Consider the following 16,238-nt stretch of genomic DNA (forward strand, 5'->3'; position numbering starts at 1 on the left):
AAAATTCATGGGTTCAGATAAACAGTTTAATAGAGAAAGAAAAAGCCATAGATGGAAACAAAGGAAAGCAAGGAATTCATTCCCTGCTTCCCATGGGCAGGCAGGTGTTCAGCCATCCCTGGGAGATGGGAGGGCAAACACCATCACTGAATGTTCTCCCTTCCTCCTCCTCCTTCCACCAGTTTTACATGCCCAGCAGGGCTCCCTCTGCTCTGGGGCATCCCTGGGGTCAGTTGGGGTCACCTGTCCTGGCTGTGTCCCCTCCCACCTCCTTGAGCCCCTCCTTGAGAGGCAGAAAAGGCCTTGGCTCTGTGCAAGCTCTGCCCAGCAGCGAGGAAAACATCCCTGCACCATCAGCACTGCTTCCAGCACAAATCCAAAACACAGCCCCCCACACTAGCTACTGTGAGGGAAGCTACCAAAGCTGAAACCAGCACGAGGCATGATTTTTTCCATCCACACTACAAAGATTTTTGGACAAAGCTATTAGGGCCTGAGAAAATATTATTATAAAATAGCTACCCAAATTTGCTATATAAACTTGCCAAGCCAAAGTAGAGAATACTGAAAATATTTTGCATATCCCTACAAGTACCCTCAGCAAACAATGACTTTCATTTTCCAGAGACCACAGGTACAGTTTTACATAGAAATTAGTCATCCAACAGTTTTCTGCTGGGTGAGTTTTACATCAAATAATTAATGCACAACAGGTTTTGTGGTCTTTTCTGCAAAACTGGTAGCATTTCAGCTTAGTATTCAGCAAAATAAATGTTCTTAAATACATGTTGTATCATCATCAATGAACATCACATCCTAAGGGTCAGTATATACAAGTTCTCCAAGAAAACATAAAGGAAAGTCAGCTTTAAACAGTGGGAGAGCAGGAAGAGTGAGAAGGATACTAAAAATATTTCATTAGAGTACAGCATCCTCTCAGGAACAATCTCTCTGTAATACCACAGGTGTCACTCTGCTGAATCTTTTGTTTCCTTCCAAGCTTATATTAGAGTTATCACAAAGGGACAGTTTTACTTAGGAAAATAAGTGTGGGAAAAGCCTAGTGCTGCAGGGTTTGTACTTCCAGCAGTATTCAAAACCTTTCTGTAAGCTGTTATTAATTACAAAAAATTGCACAGAAAAGGAGCCAAACACTCTTGCCCAAACTCTATCATGCCACACCAAAGCTCTTACAGATTATTTCACTATTTCACATTTAAAAAAAAATTCATAAAGTCCAATTTATTCTTATTTCCATCTTCTCCATGGGTTCTGATTTAGGCTAATAGTAATACATTATAACAAGAGAACAAAAATGCATACACCAAGAGTTAAAATAGGGATGTCTTTTCAGAGCATCAAAGCATTTGACTGCCTTAATTCCAGATGTTTATCTCAAGGTTAATGGCAAAATTTTATGTTCTCAAAAGAATGTTCAGCTGAAGATTTAGCTTTGCAGAGGAATAGTGCTGCTCTCCCCTCAGTTATTGGCACAAATATTTCCATTCAAGGCCACAGCACCCACCAACAGCAAGGTCTCCCCAAAAGAGCCAGATACTCCACACCAGATACTTCCCCACCTTTAAATACAAGAATCACAACAACAAAGCTCTGCTTCTTAAAACAAGCTCAAGAGTCAGGCAAGAGTGATGTGGAGATGACCAGCAAAGACAAGACTGTCCAGCCAAGAGGCGCCTGACACAGCACATGGTGAGGCTGGAGCCCATCCCTGAAGGTGATAGCCCATATCCCCTGAAGATATGGGAACCAGGTGCATTCATCTGCACTTAACCTGAACAAAATGGAAATGTATCAGCCATAAACCCCCTTGCCTTGATTTCACCGAGATAGGAACACTCATGAAGTCAGCAGTACTCGCCTTTTCCCCGGCGTCCATCAGGCCTATTCCTTTCTCCACAGACTGAATGCTGCCACTTAAGGTGCCAACTCCAAATCCCAAGACATCTTCTCTCTTCCAACAACTAAACTTTCAGTTTCAGAGCACCAAAACAAGCTGACAACTTACACAGAGGAGCTAGAGCTGCCACTAGGGTGTTACTTTTCAGGATAACCTCTACTGCTGAAGCAGAGGCCACCCAGCCCAGACAGGCTGAAAGCAATTCAGACCCCCTCACATCTGCTCCAAACAAACCCAACTCCTCATTTATGCTGCTGTATGGAAATCACTTATTTCCCACCTGGATCTGATAATAAAGTCAGCTGGATCCCAGCCTTGAGTTCCACCTAATCTGCAAAGCAGATCAACAGTTACATTTGTGAGCTCAAAGTAATGTGTTTATAGTTTTGAATGTGTTTTATTATTAACTTCAAGCACTTTCTCTCACAAACACCTTCCAGAAGACTGATGAATGATGTTCCTATGTTCATTTTATACATACATACATATATATGTATATATATATACATATATATACACATAATGTGTGTGCATGTGTATAAGACATATAGGAAGAATCTTGGTTTTCACTTAAGACTTCCTTTGTTCCTTGCAAAGACAGTTTCATAAAAATAACGCAAACCAAGAAGGATTAAAGTTCAAGGAAAGCAGCAGCTGAGCTCCACACAGATGATGTCAGGAACAAACTAATGAGACACTTGTCACTCCTATATCAAATGTATCTCAAGATTATGGATGTGACATATGTCTTAATTACATTTTATGATTCCTCATAAAGATTCTAAGCTATTCTAGGAGAAGCAAGACCTACCCTAAGGGTATGAAAAAGATTTTGAGATGTTGTCCCTACTGAATGTTAAGATTAAAGGTTTTGTTAGAGGTGGAGGAGCAGATTAAAGATTGAAAAAGCAAAAAGCTTGTACAACACAGGAATCAGAGCAAAGAACATGCTCAGAAGGAATCTTTCTCTATGAGGGAGCAGGTGAAGGTCTAATAGCTTTGGAAGCATGCAAGGGTTTGTAAGGTAGAAGAGACAGAAAAACAAACATGGAAGGATAGAAAACATATGTAGAAAGTGGTTGCTGCCAGGAAATGTAGGAAAGAAAAATGTTTAAAGCTCCATGGTGACAGAGAGAGCCCAGAATGTCTGAAAAAAAGAAAAGAGGGGAAGCACAAGGATGAGTAATGCCAGGCAGAAAACTTAACAGAGGTGATTTTCTATTGGGAAACAATGGGAAAATTAGCTAAAGGTTTTCATGGCAAAAGCACTACTGCCAGTAACTTCCTCAGTCCTCTTGTGCTTGGTGAAAGGCAACTATCCTTAGAAGTCTTCCCTTCATTTTAAATAACTGGGAGGCCAGATATAGTGAATGACCATGAACTTCATCATCCTCAGATCCTGGGGGTCTCATCCAACATGCAGCTGATCAATAGAAATCTATGTTCACTCTTTTCTTTTTTGTAACCTGCTCTCCACTACTGCTTCCCCATGACAATCTCATCATCACTTAAAAAGTTACATTTAAATATCTCCTGAAAAAAAAAAGGCATAATCTAGTGATTTATGTAAAATAAAATAACACCACAATGCTTTATTTATATTCTTCCAGCAGGACTTTTTACAGATTGAAACTCATCTCAACTTCAAAATAGTAAGTTTTTCAGAGCTGGAAGAAAACATATAGATAGATGAGTGGGGGTGGGTCCTAAAATATGATTTACATTTTTACAAGTCAAGAAACTGAGGGGGGAAAAAAAATGATTTTACACATTTTCAGAGATGTAGCTTGGTGACAAAGCTGCTTTTTAGAAAACAAAGACTTTTAAAACCTCCAACACATTCATTCTATAGTCTGTACTCAAAGCAAACACACCAAGCTTTTGCATAAAAGGTGAATAATCAGCCAGTGATACACTATTCACTAATGATGCAAGAAGCTATTTCAGAGAGTGGGATCTTTAAAAGCAAACATTGTCATGGAAAGATGCATTTATTTAGAAGTCATTAGAATATTTGTCTCATCTATTCTTCCATTTCCTCACCTGAGCTCAGTCTGTTTAAGAGCAACACAGTCAAGCTGTTTAATAATGGAAAATTCAAAACCTTTGCAATAAATATGTCCCTAGGCTATTTATTTTCCAATGCAATTTTCAAAATATTAATCAAAGCAGCAGAAAACAGAAAGACTCAGAGATATCTGAGCAAATCTAATAATTTTAACTTATATTAAATGTTTTCTCTCTTGTATGAGCTATTTAATTTTTAGTCAATCAGAACCAACCATACACAAGGATTTCCTTAAGAGAAGCATTAGAAGCTATTTAGTGCCATGCTGGGTTGGAGATTTTTTATTCTTTCTGGATGTGGTGGGCTGACACCAGGTGCCCATGGAAGCTGGTCTATCATTGCCCTTCTCAGCTGGAAACCAGAGAGAAAATATATCAAAAGGCTGATAGGTCAATAAGAAAAGGGAGAGATCACTCACCAGCAAAACAGATTTGACCTGGGGAAATGGCTTCATTACCCACCAAAGTCCTTTTTCTCAGGCTCCACTCACAATTTTCTCTCCCTCCCCCCAGCAGCAGCACAGGGGTAGGGGGAGTGAGGGCCATGCTCAGCTCCTCACACATCATCTCTGCCACTCCTTCCTCCTCAGGGAGAGCTCCTCACACCCTTCCCCTGCCCCAGGAGGGATCCATCCCACGGGAGACCTTCTTCACAAATTTCAGCAGGTTCCCCTGGGCTGCAGCTGCTCGTGAACAGCTCCAGTGTGGAACCCCCATGGACTCAGGAGTTCTGCCAGCAAACCTGCTCCAGCGTGGGCCCCTCTCTCCAGGGTGGGCTTCCCATGGGGTCACAGCCTTGTTTCAGGCTTCCACTCACAAAGTTACATTTAAATATCAGGCTCCACTGTGGGCTCCTCCATGGGCTGCAGGTGGATCCCTGCATCCCTCTGATCCTCCATGGGCTGCAGGTGGATCCCTGCATCCCTCTGATCCTCCATGGGCTGCAGAGAAATCTCAGCTCTGGGGCCTGGAGCACCTCCTGCCCTCCTTTTCCACTGACCTGGGTGTCTGCTTCTTCCCTTCTCACCTCTCTCTCTCCATCCACAGGTTGTTGTGCAGGTTTTCCTCTTCCTCATTGTTAAATCCCAGAGCCTGTTCCACCATCCCTGAGGGGCCTGGCCTTGGCCAGCAGTGAGTCTGTCTTGGAGCCACCCGGCATTAGCTCTGTTGGACACAGAGGCAGCTTCGCACGGAAGCCACCCCTGCAGACCCCCACCATCAAAACCTGCTCATGCAAACACAATATACTGATTTAAGAAGGGTAAGGGAAGGACAGAAGGATTCTTTTTAAATATGAAGTCCAGCAGTCTTTGTGGCAGTCAGCACTTGGTTGAAGCAAACAGTGGCAAATGCTGATCTAGCTGTGCAAAAAGTCATGCTGGTCTCATTCAGTCAAAATCATGACAAATGTCCATGGAAAGTGTAAAAAAAGCTTAGAGAAAGGAATGCCAGACTTGACAGCGCTGAAAAAAATGCATGCACACCATTTAGCCAGCTTGGAAGGCTTGCTTTATTACTGCTCTGTTGTTTGGCTGCCTTTTCCTGGTTCTTCTCCAGCATAGATCCTAGGTTCATTTTGAATAAGGTTATGTAGAAACCTCCTTTGTCATTCCTGATGACTGATATAGATGACTTTTTCTTTACTGAAGAAAACAGATCTAAGTACTCTTAACATTTGCATTGTTAGACCTGCTTTTTTTACATCAGGTGGAGGCAGCTATTCCCCTCAGCAAGTTCTTATTCCTTTTAAAACTACCTTGAATATGACAGACTCTCATTCTCAGTGAAACTGAGAATTGAGACTGAGCCCCACAGACTTCAGTAAATCTTCAGTAAATTCTGAATCAGAACAAAATCAGCCCAGTAACTAACTGGTCAGCACCCTTGGGCAGAGACCAGAATACCTCTTATCAAAATTTTTCTGGTAGCTCATTGGAGGGAAGAAGGGTTTTCTAGACAGAAATGCTTCTAAACTATCCAAAGGGAAGGAGAGTTGTAACATCAGAATGTGTTTGGGTTTGTTGGGTACTTTTACCTCTTCATCAAATCATAAAATTTTAATGGGTTTAATGATGTGCTGTAAGGGCACTACTGCTGTAGCTATCACAATATTGTACACCATTTTGCTCTGTAATTAGCAATTTTCCCTTTTGCTGGTCAAACTCCTCCTTTTCCAGTTGCCCTGATACCAGGCTCTGTGAGTTTGGGTGTGTGAGAGTGTGTGCAAACACCATCACAGCAGCTGACAGAACAGCAGCACCCAGCCAAGTGGAAAATACAACTTTCAGAAGATAAAAACATGCATTCCCAGAGACAACAATCTGTCTGAATAAGTCATCTGTTAAATGTAGTAAGCCAGTAATTGAGCAGTGAAAACTGATCAAGATTTCTAGTGGCTCTCATCTAAAATTTTCCTATTTTCTTTGTTATAATTAAAAATAGATATAATAAAATCAGAATTTTTATGGTTGGAAAAGACCTCCAAGGTCATTGAGTCCAAACTTTGACCAAACACCACCATGTCAACTCAGGGCTTTCATATCCACCTACCTCTTAGGCAGTTATTACTTTGGATAAATAATTGTCTTTCTATTGTATAGAATCTGATCTTAGAAATACATGAAATATGGAGGACATCCTCACTTTTGCAAGAAGAAGGAAAGTACAGGGATTTTGACAGCCTCTATAGCTCTTCCCAGTACATGAATATACTCTGGTATATGCTGGTGTGAAGAAAGCCACCAAGTTTCCAGTGGACAACTGGAATGGAAGTTACTAAATCTAAGAAAGAGGCAATAAACCTCTTGCTGACATAATAAATTAGGATATAAGCATCCTTGTCCTCCCCCTTAGCTGTGTGTCATATCCAGTTTCCACATTCTGAAAACTCTAATGAATTTTTCTGGTAACAGCAAGACCCGTGCTTTTCTTCTGAGTGGTTTCTCACTGCATTCTGCTTGTCCTGTCCATTGGGAGGCAACATTCATGCTTTTTAAAATTCCAGTCTTTTTCTTCAGTCGCCAGGCGCTGAGCGTCTCCTTTCCCGCCATCTGACATAATAGGTGTGGCATTTCCTTTTTTCCAAGAGGCAGCCTTAGCTTCTCCAGTTTTCTTTGAAGAGTTAACACACCACCCCCTGTCCCAGAGCCCCTGCTAAATGTGCTGGAGGGCACCCTTGAGCTTGATGCCTTGGCCTCTGTGATGAGAGCAGGTTTGAATACATGGAGTGTAAATATTATTTAAAGGGAACAAACATCTTCAGGTTTTTCCCTCTTTAGCTCAATAGCAGTAAGACACACATATTTCATTAAGCAAAAATGATCATCTGCTTTCCTAAGCAGCAATCCTCATTCTCGCTTAATAATCAGCCTTTAAGTGAACTAAGAGTGTTTTAATTAAAGGATGCAGACAAATGGTCTGATTTTGAGAGATGTTGAGCACCTGGTATTGCAAACTGCAGATGGTCTGTCCCTGCTCCCCTGACCTGCTCCTCTGACCCTCGTTAAGGGCACACCACAGCACATGATGGCTGTGCAGAGTCAACTCTCACCTCTCTAGACATCATCATGTAAATAATAACATCATAACCCCTGTCATCTAACTGAAGCTAACCTGGCATCTGCATGGCATGGTTTATCCCAAATGTGCAGTTATTTATGGTGAAGTAGGAAAGGCAAGAACCGAGAGGGATCAGGCTCTAGGTCATCCTGGGACTCAGCAGCAGCTACGAAAAATGTCTCTGATGCCAAATACTGTTCAGCCAGCTCCTTCCTATCTTTTCTTTCTGTGTAACACTGATTCAGTCTCCCTTAACCCCACATGAGATAGTCAGGATATGCACAACAGACAGATACGCTCAGAAAGGAAAGCAAAGGAGTAGAGGGATTTAAAAGCAGGGGGGAATGGTCAGTTAGATCTCTCCTAAGAGCACAGCAGTAAAAATCAAAAAAGGATGCTCATCCCCTGCAATGTTGAGTTATTGCCCTAATAAATGCCACTGCCAAGGAGGAGCTGCTTGCACAAGACAGTGTGGCCCTAGAGACTAAACAACAACTTTTATACTTGCCTTTCATAAACCCAGTGGGAGGAAATTTTTCTGACAGCAGTATCTGCCACATTAATTTCTTACATCAGTTCAAGCTGTTTTATCTTCTGTTTGGTGTCTTTGGTTATATCCACACAAATGTGTTCAGGGCCTCTTCTCCGCTCCCCAGAAAGCAAATGCACCCAGGGGAGATCTGATGGAGGGCATAGTGGTGTCACAACTGTAAAAACATCACTAAAACTTTCCTTTGTCCCTCTGTCACAGCTGATACCAGCAGAGGTGAGGTAATATGAGAAGTAAGGAGGAAGAACAGGAGGGGGAAAACTCCAGCATCCCAATCTGATTAACCTCTGACCTGCAGTTATAACCCAAGAGAGGAAAGGCATCTACAAGCAAACTTCAGCAATCTGATCCATGTAAGTGAATGGGAAAGGATGAAGAAGGAGGAAACAACTAAATCTTCTTAACATTCCAAGAAAGAAACATCCCAGAAAGGAAGAGAGCCTGCACAGGGATCTGTAGAGGAAATACAAATTACCCACCTGATTTATTGCACAAGGGGAATTTAAATGTGATGGAAACCACCAAAAGTTTTAGATGTATCAAGTCTACACTGTCAGGAAGGGAGGAGAGTTCACAAATGATGGTGGCTTACAAACAAGCTACAGTCTTTCTTTCACTCCATAACCATGTGAGGCAGAGTTTGAGAAGGAAAAAGAGAAGGAGGAAAGCAACCTGGACTTCACAGCTGGATACTGGAATTTCAAACAAGGTGTTAAACTGAGGGTTTCCTGCCCTGCTCTTCTCCAGCACCAGCTTCACACATCAGCTCAGAGACCAGCCACCGTATCATTTTTTATTTTTTTATTTATCATTCAAAAAATCCACTAGTACCTTTTTATTGTCATAGTGTCTTAGAGCCTGAGTCCAGGATCAAGACTTTAATACAGCAGGTGTCGCACAAATTCAGGGCAAAAAGATTGTTTCAAAAAGCTTGAGCTGTAAGTACATAAGATATGTGGACATTCTTTCCCAAATAAACCCTGCATGAAGCTGTTTGCACTTCAATTACCCATTTCTAGTTTTTTTTTTCTTTTAAATTTCATGCAGGGGATTAAGTAACTTTATCTAAATTAACACAAGTACCACTTAAGCTAAGTAAAACTTTCCTACCAATTCTTGACTTTCAGTTTGACACATTACCTTGAAAGAAGTTTAAAACAATCCAGAAATATTTTTCCATAAGCCCCATGGCTATGTGTGCTGTAGAATGCCTTGCTGGAGTCACAGAACAGATACCAAAAGCAGAAATGTGTTCAAAAACTACCTGTATACACTCTTAAAAAAAAGATCTCTAAAGGTGGGTAGATAGAAAGGCACAGGCAGTGTTTCAAACCTGCATTGCCTAAGCTTCAGCCAGATGAGAGGATGTTCCAGGACAAGGATCTCCCTGTATTTGCTCAGATCTTGTACTCTTTTCCTAGGTACCCACTGCCAGCCCTCCTCAGGGAGAAAACAATGGACTCAGAAAGAATTTCTGCCTGCCCCAGCATGACCATTCCTGTGTAAAAGACAATGACAAAAAATTGTCATTGCTCAGAAAAATAAGCTTGAAATTGCCACCTGATATGATCAAAACAGAAAAGCCCCTTGCTACCATCAAATCTATTTCTGTGAGATACAGCAGCTGAGCAAGATGTCACTACACTGAGCAGGGCACAATCTGAGGATGAGCCACAGCTTGAAACCAAAACAGCACACAAAATAACAATGAGAAAAACTCTTAGAAAACACCACGGGAAGCAAGAGGTCCTAAGGAGATATTTGAAGGAGATGGAGAGACTACTTGCTCTCACTGTGACATCCAATGCCCTTTCATACTGTTTTGGGAATTACTAGAGAGTTTCTGCCACCACCAATGTCACTCAGGCAGTTCTCCCTAGGAGAAAATATATTTTAAAGGTTTACAGACACAGCAGAAAAATAATATACTAAATTGTCAGTTCTAGAGAGGCACTTTCACATTCCTGCTCGGTTGAGTGTAGTGGCATCAATCTGACATCAAATGCAGATTACAGTGCAGAGATTAATCATAAACAGTTGGCTCTTACTGGTCAGGAGCAATGGACAGAGCAGGAATGTTTTGCTATTATTTTTGCCATTTCTAAGGTCACTCGTGGTATAATACATTAATTCAAACAATAGCCAGTGATGCATGTAGCTGAGAGAGATTGTATTCACTAGAGCCAAAACCTGCAAAAGAAAAAAACAGTGTTCAGTCCATATAAAACTGGAGCTTAAAAAGCATGCAGAAGACAGGTCCTAAGCACGTTCAGCACCCAGCAGGCATCAAATGACCTGGGGAAACTGCATCTAATTAGACTGATGAAGCTACAGCGTGGCTGTGTGATGAAGGTAGTTGTTAGAACTTCTGTCTTTAAAGGCTTTGCCTTTCTTAATAAACAAAATTAGAAACTACCTTCTAGTACTTTCAACTCATATAAGCTTTAGTGGAATAAATATTGGTGAAGGGATGTAGGGGCTGGTTTCACTGAAACACATTTTGGGGTTGCTTCAGAAACAAAAGCTCACATAAACAGAGGTCCAAGCAAACAATAAACATCATGAGCTAAAGGAAAGGACATGAGCAGCACTCTGGGTTACTTGGCACCAAGGTAAAATGTGCACCTTGGCAGGGAACTGCGATCAGCATGCAAAGAGGAGCTCAAAGCAGTGCCTGCAAACAGGTTGTGTGTGTGTGGCACTCGGCCCCCTCAGATGACGGGCTGGGAGATGTTGAGTCTGAGTCCCAGCGCTGAGTGCCGAGAAGAGGGAGGGGAGAAGGAGGAGGTGTGCGAGTGTTGCCGGGTGCTGAAGAGCTGGGGCTCAGCCCGGGGACAGCAGGTCACAGCTCCCGGGCGTGTCTGAGCTCCTCGGCAGGGTATCACCCACTTCAGGGTCTGCTGGTCCAAATACGGGGCTCTGACAGCTGCGCTGTTTCTCTGCGGAAGATCTGAGCAAATGCTCTGCGCCACTTTACCCGCACCCTGGCACCCCTTCCTCACAGCCCGGCCGTAACTCTTCGGAGGAGGTTAACAGCATCACCCACGGGATCGCACTTGTGAAGATCCCAAATCCCACACGAGTCGGGTGCTTGAAACAGACCTTCCCCTTCATCCCCGACCCAGGCATCAGCCTTTCCACCCAATTTAGGATACACCAGCCCCCTCCCCACTCCGGAGGACTCGTGTGGCCCCTCCCAGCCCTGGAGCCGAGGAGGCGGCACAAGCGCAGGGTCCGCGGTCAGCATCGCACCGGGGCTGCTGCAGGTGGGCGCATCCCTGCATCCCGCCGGGCATCCCCCCGGACATCCCACCGGGCATCCCCCCGGACATCCCACCGGGCATTCCCCCGGACATCCCCCCGGACATCCCACCGGACATCCCACCGGGCATCCCCCCGGACATCCCACCGGGCATCCCCCGGACATCCCACCGGGCATCCCCCGGACATCCCACCGGGCATCCCCCCGGACATCCCCCCGGGCATCCCCCGGACATCCCGCCGGGCATCCCCCGGACATCCCGCCGGGCATCTCGCCGGGCATCTCCCCGGGCATCCCGCCCGATATCCCACCGGGCATCCAGCCGGCCATCCAGCCGGCCATCCCGCCGGCCATCCAGCCGGACATCCCACGGCTCGCCCCCGGCACCGCCCGCCCCGCCGCTCCCGCAGATTGCGGGGAGCGCGGAGCCGCCGCGGCCGCGGCGCCGGGCAGGGAGCGCTCGGGGCGGCACCGGAGTTTTCCCCGCCGGCTGCCGCTCCCCCGTCCCTCCCCTCTCCTCCCTTCCCCTCCCCGCCTTCTCAGCGTTTCATTTTTGGCGGGGGCAGCGCCGGCTGCGGAGGGAAACGCTTGGCTCTCCGGGACCGGCGCCTACCGCGGTGCGGATGCGTGTGGACGAATCCTCGTGAAAACAGCTCCCGACGTTTTCCCCCACCCCCCCCAAAAAAAAAACCAAACCCAAACAAACCACCCACTTGGATAATTAAAACGGTAAATCTAGCTAACTTTTCATTATCTTGCTTGCTGTGTGCTTATATATGTAGATATTCATTATTTATCTGGCTTCATTTCGTCATCCTTTGGTTTTTGTTAGTTATCTGATCTTGTGCTGCCGGAAAACTTGAAATATTTGGGTTTCGAACAGAGGAGGACTCCGTTTCTGCTTTTTCCTAAAGTTGAACTGAGGAATGAAAACATTCCTAGTTCATACCAACCTTGTGAATGCTTTTACTTGCTTTACCAACCTGAACGTAGATGAGATTTCCTGTGGCAGCGTCGTCGAGTTTGCTTTCCTTTAATTTTGGCCATAATACAGCAAAGATGTGTGCATGCTACACACATACAGTCCTGTAGGCTGATGGATTTTGTATGCTGAGATTCTAACTAGGCTTTGAATCTCTTTAGTTTATGATGTTAACAAGTGAATTGTCTTCTGTTTTCATTCTAATTCAACTTGTGGATTCTGCCAAGAGATCATCTAAACCAAATCGAGTAGTGTTTCTTAGCCCTGTAATTAGTCAGTTACCTTTTCAGGGATAGAAGCATGCTCTCGTTTGTACAGGTGACACAATTTGTACAGCTTCATAATCCAGGGGGCTTTTGTTTGAGAGGATATTAATTTTATATAGTCCCTGTATTGGCTGGATACTTTATGAGACTGGGCAACCCCAGGCTTTCTGCAAATTATGAAAACCAACTTTAGGAAATTATATGTCTTTGCTTTGTTAGGTATTATAATACCACAGATACTTATGTTTTCTACTATAAGATATTCTTCTTGGCATATTTATCCAGCAGATATTTACCTGAGGAAAATAAAATTGAGATGTTAGTTTAAAAAAAAATATCAATGTATAATGGGAGAAAAGACTGTCTTATTTTCATCAAATAAGAGAAAATGAGAGCATCAGTTGCATAGTTGGTAAAAATTACTGACCTGAACTTTGCTGTAAAACACGGGCTAAACTTCCAAGTCTGACTTGGGAAAAACTTAGCTCAGAGCAGACTCTGTTGCTCTTCATTGATTTTGTTTCTTTCCTTTCTGAGAAGTCAATCATGTATTGATCTACCTGCTTATACATGCATGGGTATATTCACCTGCCCAGGCACACACCTGATACTGTCCAAGTTCAGGACTTGTGAGCTGAGGTTTTGAGCCACAATGACTACAAAAAATGCAGGAGAAAGGAAAAAGGAGGAGGGATTTACAATATTTGCTGTTGGGCATGTATTTTACAGACCTTACCTTGGAAATGAGTCTCAGTAGTCAAAGAAGAGAGGCAGGACCTCACGTGCACTTGGCACAGCTTCTGCTCTGAGCTGCTGCCTGCTGAATTTTCATCTGTATTTAAATTAATCTTTGAAAAAAGCGTTTTCATCCATCATTTATCTTGTTAGTGTTAAAAATTGGATAAAACATGAATTTGCTGGTTAATTTGGTCTGCCAAATTCTAGGATCTGTTGACCCAAGAGACAAGTACTTTGCTTAGGGGCTAAAAAATTATTTTTGCTTATGATCATACAAACTGCTGTGTGCTGATGCTGCACGCTTCACTTCTTGCAGTGTTGTATGAAACAGGAATATGGAATTAGGAGTCATTTTTTTCTCCTACACATAGGACTTCAAGGGGTTAAGTGATTGGTCAGCAGCACTGCTCAGAGCATTAGTAACTCCAAGGGTTATTATTTTCTGAACACTTGGAAAGTTACAGCCTTTGCCTCAGGTTGTTTTAAGGTACTGTGAATAAACTGGTACCCCAGCCTCTTCACAATTACCATTCACAACTTTTCTCTTTGGTGAGATTTCTGCAAAGCCCAGATTTCCACCAAGCTTGTCATAAATATCTGGAAGTTTCTTCTTTTTGATTGTGGAGACTGAATCTTGCACACTTGGAAGGTTAAAGAAGGGGAAAAGGTCATCAGCTGCAAGCCATTGTGAAAAGCTAATATAATATCTAAAATCTGATTTCTGACTTACCTAAAAGTCTGCTTTTTTTAAGAGGAGATTAATCAAGCCTTCATCGTTTTGGAGTTTCATTGTAATTATTATTATTATTCCCAGAAGTTTGGGACTCTACAGCTTTCACTGCCCTCAGTGAAACCTGCAAATAAGCAAGTTTCCTTGCATGCTTCCTCTTCCTTCCTTCTCTGAGAGCTCCAAATTGCCTGATCTTTCCATCCAAGCAGCAAATGAAAGGGCTGGCAGAATACACTCAGGCAGGAGGCACTGCATGTAGAATCTGACTTCTGAGTACTGAGAGTCCCCTTGAGCTGGGGTTACAGGACATCTCTCAGGTGCTCACATCATTTTGTGCTAATTCCACATCTGAGGGTGACATACCACTTTTCTAGTGTTTGAGAGAGCAGGAGTGATTAAAATTCAGATATTTTTAATGACTTACTGATGCACAGCTGTTAAAAGCGACAACTGAATTTATTTGATCTGAAAGAGTAACACCTTTTTGCCCCAATTTTCTCTTAGGTATTTACTGGAAATAAGCCTTATATGCTGCCAGATTCAGTGTTCTGCCCTGCTATTAACCCCCCACCCAGAAACAAGGGAAAAAAGGCACAAGTTCGAAATGCATGAAAAACTGACTTTAAGACAGCTTTAGCTGAAATTGAAATCAGTTTTTATAGCTTTGTCTTTTAAATGACTAATCTCTACCTGTGGGTGTCCATTTAACCTGTGATATAACTTTAGAAGCTGCTGGAGGCAATTTGTACTATAGGATCTGAGGTGATTAACATTGGGTACACATGTACATAAAGCATTTCAGTATTTGATGGGTTGCATCTCTTGGTGTTGTATGCCTTTCTCCTTTTTTTAATATCACATTCTCATCTGCAGGGTCATTTATGAGCACGAGCAAAGGTTACAGGCTTCCTTAATTCCAGCTTCAACTGTTATGGCATTTTTATATAAATGCTCACTTTCTTTGTCATTTAGCAAAAAGGATCAATGCGATCCATTATCTTGCAACTATTTTGGTGAAAAAACAACAAAAAAAAGTGGTTCTATCAAAAATGTGTCCCCTGGTTGTATTTTTTTGAAAACTAATTATATATGTCAGACATAATGTTGCCCTCTGCTATGACATTATGTTTCCAAATGTAATAAAGTTGGGGAAGTTTCAATGCATGAAAAAAACAAAGTATTTTTTCCATGGGCATTTGATGTCCATGGTTTGAGATTTGCTCCTGGCAGAGGAACAAGTCCCTCTGCCTATACAATTTACATTTTAATTAAAACCAGGGCACATTTCAGAAAATGTATGTTATATATATTGAATTTCAAGTGTAATTTTCTTAGTGGTTCATTTTAAATATTAATGCTGGAGTAAGAGAATGGAACTGGAGGTTATTTCCTCCACATTCTCTTTAGGTCCTCAGTTCTACAGTTATTGGAGGAAGAAAAGCACATGGGACTACAGTGAAATATGGAGACCTAGACATCCTAAGAATTGACTAAACACTTTTTAGTTTGCCTTGCCTGCAGTAGGAGTGTGTCACATGGTAATTTGGGAAGCTTGCTTGGAAATGGAAGAGTTATGAAACTGGGTTTTCCTCCTACAGCTGTGCATCCCTGTGTGTGCCTTTGCAGGTTTGATGTAGGGGACAGGTGAAAAGCCCAAAATTAAAAGCAGGATGGCTACTTTTAAATAGGCTTGCTCTGCCATGAAGCATCAGCTCAGCACTACGAAAAGTCCAACCTAAGGGCTCCCACATCACTGGCTCCTCTGAAAAATGGGAGGATTGGTAAAGCTCTATCAGTACATGAGAAAAGTAGCCTTGTTGACTCTGTTTAAGTATTCTTTCTTGTCAAAATAGAAAATGAGCTTTGGAAGTTTTGAGTGGCAAGCATCCCCAAATTTAAAACAAGGCTTATCAAAGTGAAAAAATGGCTGCCTAAGTTTTTGGTTTGTTTTTTTTTTGGTTTTTTTTGGGGTTTTTTTTGTTTGGGTTTTTTTTTTTTTTTTCTTATTTGTTCCTAGAATCTTGTGCCTGGATTCATTCTATTTTGTAAGAAATCATTACTCCGCTATGTTAAATGGCAGTGTTACCTTTTCAGGCTTTGACTGAGCTGGATTTGTGTTGATTGTGGAAAATAGAATGGTTTGATGGTGAAAACATCCAAAAATAAT

General features: G+C 42.7%; 1 protein-coding gene across 2 annotated transcripts in view; it reads left to right on the plus strand.

Annotated features, from left to right (window-relative positions):
* Positions 1–11,928: 11,928 nt before the first annotated feature.
* HTR1F (5-hydroxytryptamine receptor 1F) overlaps positions 11,929–16,238 on the plus strand; it is a 105,304-nt gene continuing 100,994 nt past the window's right edge. For both annotated transcript variants that reach the window (XM_014253603.2, XM_014253604.2), the window contains exon 1: positions 11,929–12,084. The gene's annotated coding sequence lies outside the window, so the exon portion shown is untranslated. The remainder of the gene's footprint in view (positions 12,085–16,238) is intronic.

The sequence above is a fragment of the Pseudopodoces humilis genome, chromosome 2 (genome assembly GCF_049639895.1).
Source record: "Pseudopodoces humilis isolate 2021_Gansu_Grassland_sample_001 chromosome 2, ASM4963989v1, whole genome shotgun sequence".
In the NCBI taxonomy this organism is placed as follows: Eukaryota; Metazoa; Chordata; class Aves; order Passeriformes; family Paridae; genus Pseudopodoces; species Pseudopodoces humilis.